Source organism: Schistocerca americana, chromosome 8 (genome assembly GCF_021461395.2).
Source record: "Schistocerca americana isolate TAMUIC-IGC-003095 chromosome 8, iqSchAmer2.1, whole genome shotgun sequence".
NCBI classification, from domain to species: Eukaryota; Metazoa; Arthropoda; class Insecta; order Orthoptera; family Acrididae; genus Schistocerca; species Schistocerca americana.
In genome coordinates, this window is record NC_060126.1 from 517,308,367 (window position 1) to 517,312,087 (window position 3,721).

A 3,721-nucleotide genomic window follows, 5' to 3' on the forward strand; every position below is an offset into this window, starting at 1 on the left:
TAACAACGGATATTAAACGGCGAAAGTTTTGGATGGTGTAGAAGGTATTTTGCCAGCATTTTCGGAGTTACAGTCTGATAGCGGAAAAACTAGTAGAAGCCGACCTCGGGGAAGATCGGTTTGGATTCCGTAGAAATATCGGAACACGTGAGGCAATACTGACCCTACGACTTATCTTAGAAGCTAGATTAAGAAAAGGCAAACCTACGTTTCTAGCATTTGTAGACGTAGAGAAAGCTTTTGACAATGTTGATTGGAATACTCTCTTTCAAATGCCGAAGGTGGCAGGGGTAAAATACAGGAAGCGAAGGGTTATTTACAATTTGTACAAAAACCAGATGGCAGTTATAAGAGTCGAGGGACATGAAAGGGAAGCAGTGGTTGGGAAGGGAGTGAGACAGGGTTGTAGCCTATCCCCGATATTATTTAATCTGTATATTGAGCAAGCAATAAAGGAAACAAAAGAAAAGTTCGGAGTAGGTATTAAAATCCATGGGGAAGAAATAAAAACTTTGAGGTTCGCCGATGGCATTGTAGTTCTGTCAGAGACAGCAAAGGACTTGGAAGAGCAGTTGAACGGAATGGACAGTGTCTTGAAAGCAGGATATAAGATGAACATCAACAAAAGCAAAACGAAAGTAATGGAATGTAGTCGAATTAAGTCGGGTGATGCTGAGGGAATTAGATTAGGAAATGAGATGCTTAAAGTAGTAAAGGAGTTTTGCTATTTGGGGAGCAAAATAACTGATGATGGTCGAAGTAGAGAGGATATAAAATGTAGACTGGCAATGGCAAGAAAAGCGTTCCTGAAGAAGAGAAATTTGTTAATATCGAGTATAGATTTATGTGTCAGGAAGTCATTTCTGAAAGTATTTGTATGGAGTGTAGCCATGTATGGGAGTGAAACATGGTCGATAACTAGTTTGGACAAGCAGAGAATAGAAGTTTTCGAAATGTGGTGCTACAGAAGAATGTTGAAGATTAGGTGGGTAGATCACATAACTAATGAGGAGGTATTGAATAAGATTGGGGAGAAGAGAAGTTTGGTTGGTAGGAGATGTTCTGAGGCATCAAGGGATTACCAATTTAGTATTGGAGGGCAGAGTGGAGGGTAAAAATCGTAGAGGGAGACCAAGAGATGAATACACTAAACAGATACAGAATGATGTAGGTTGCAGTAGGTAATGGGTGATGAAGAAGCTTGCACAAGTTAGAGTAGCATTGAGAGCTGCATCTAACCAGTCTCAGGACTGAAGACCACAACAACAACAGTCTGATAGCTGATGACCGTAGCAAGTGAATCACTATCGCTACAACCCCTCAGCATGCAGATATTGTACCCTAGTGCCACTGAACACAATTCTCCACGGTGCCGCATTTTTTTCTGGCAGTATGTTCTCTTATTACCAGTTACTCCGATAAAGACCGATCTATCTGAGAATATCCCAGATGTCCTTAATACATGTCGTTACAAAAATGCAGTTTGTACAGATAGTATACGCAGCGGTGTCGACACGTAATGGATAAACCACTTCCTTCACGACCTGCCTCCAGATTCTGGGTTGGTCCAGCCGCTCCGGTGCTGCCTCTCTCACACGTCCGCAACGCAGGGCCGCGCGCCTGCCGCTTAGGCAGCCCGCGCAGCGGCTGCCGCCCGCCCGCCGCCTTGAGTCAACTTGGCGCCGCTCCAAAGACGACAGCCGGCGGCGGCGCGCATCAATCACTCCCTCCCTCCCCCAGTGGCGCCGCAGCCGTGATACACGACACGGCACGGCACGGCGGAGCCAGCAGCCAGCAGCCACTGCAACAGCCGGGCCTGTCGCCTCGGCTCCGCCGCCGCCAGAGCGGGGACGGAAACGTTACAGTTCTCCGGTTTAACGCCTCACTGTGCCACCAGAGCACAGTCGCTGCCTCACAGTTGTACACGCAGAGACGTTACCTGTGACTGTTACGTGGCCGTAGGGTTTTATTTTGTTTTCACGAGTGGTCTTATAACAGACCCCACTGAGTTCATAGGCTAGATAACATAGGTGCATTATCTTATCAAAACTATTGGGACTATTATTAGTCCACCCTTCACCATTATCATGACTTGAACTCTGCTGAGTATATTTTCAGTGAGGTGTCTAAAAATCTGTGGAGGAATAGGAGTCAGTTCTTCCTCAAGAGCCCAAAGCAGAGAAGGTTGTGGTCTTAGACACTCTGGTCTGGAGAGTAGTCGATATCCCAACTCATCCCACAGGGGTTCAGGTCGGGATTCTGGAAAGGTCAGTCCATTTCAGGAGTGTTACTCTCGACAACCCATTGCCTCACAGTAAAATGGAAACGAGCGTTTGGCGTCATTGGCCGGGAGGCCCCTTGCGGGGCAGGTCCGGCCACCTTGGTGCAGGCCTTATTACATTCGACGTCACATTGGCTGACCTGAGCGCCGGATGGGGATGAAATGATGGCGAAGACAACACAACACCCAGTCCCTGAGCGGAGAAAATCTCCGACACAGCCAGGAGTCGAACCCGGGACGGCAATCCGTCACGCTGACCACTCAGCAATCGGGGCGGACTGCCTCGCAGGAGCTACTTTATCACAGGGTGCGATATCATGCTGATACAGTCGTAGTCTCTGAACTGTTCCTATAATGTACGCAGCACACAGTGCCGTAAAATGTGTTCATATACTTCCATATTTAGCGTTTTCTTAAGCGCACTAAGCGGACCCCGACGTAATCACGAAAAACACACACATACCATAACACCATCTCCTCTGACTTCACTGTTCCCACTACACATGGTGGCAGGTACGTTCTTCAGGCATTCGCCACAGGGTGTAGAGTGATCCATTACTAAATCTCTTGTTTCAAGTCATCCACTGCACACTGGCGCTGCTGTTTACATCATCACAATTGTCGTCCATCATTCAGTGCCGTAGCGATGTAGTTTGGGAGCTGATACGCTCTTTTAACTCGTCACCACGTCCTCTCGCACAAAAATATCAAATAATGTTTTTTTTTTTTTTTTTTTTTTTTTTTTTTTTTTTTTTTTTGAGAAGCAATTTTTGATACAAAAGCCTAAGTACGCGAGAAATACTGTTAACTATTTTGTAAACAGTTTTTATGAATGGAAACAAATACCTAAAACATTTTTTGTAAATAACACGTTTTAATTGATTGTTAAGGAAGCAGTACAAATAACCAAAGGTCCTCTTAATGATTAGTGACTTTATACGGATGTATGCGATCAGCACACCGCTCTTCCTGCCATTGCCAGTTTTCGTGACCGGAGCCACTATTTCTCAGTCAAGTAACTCCTGAATTTGTCTCACAAGGGCTGAGTGCACCCCATTTGCTAACAGCTCTCGACAGACCCAGACGGTCACCCATCCGAGTGTTAGCCAAGTCCGACAGCGCTTAACTTCGGTGATCTGACGGGAACCGGTGTTACCACTGCGGCAAGGCCGTTGGCTCTGGTTTCTGTAGTTTGCGACGAATCAGGCAACTGCTCAGTCGTATTGGTAATCTTTTTTAAGGTCTAAAAATACAGGCTTCACAGCTTCGTAGTGAGCACCCGACTTTGTATCTGAAAGTCTCTTAAGTGTAACTCCTACGTTTTTCAGAAGAGTCCTCCATCAGTGGCTTGAAACTCCGTAAAACGGTAAAAATTTTCTAAGGTAATAAAAAGTTACACATAATGAAACTGTTGCAGGAATATGTAATCGGCACAGACTG

General features: G+C 45.7%; 1 pseudogene; it reads right to left on the reverse strand.

Moving 5' to 3' along the window:
• Positions 1-3,339: 3,339 nt before the first annotated feature.
• Positions 3,340-3,458, reverse strand: LOC124546041 (annotated as a pseudogene).
• Between the last annotated feature and the right edge of the window lie 263 nt (positions 3,459-3,721).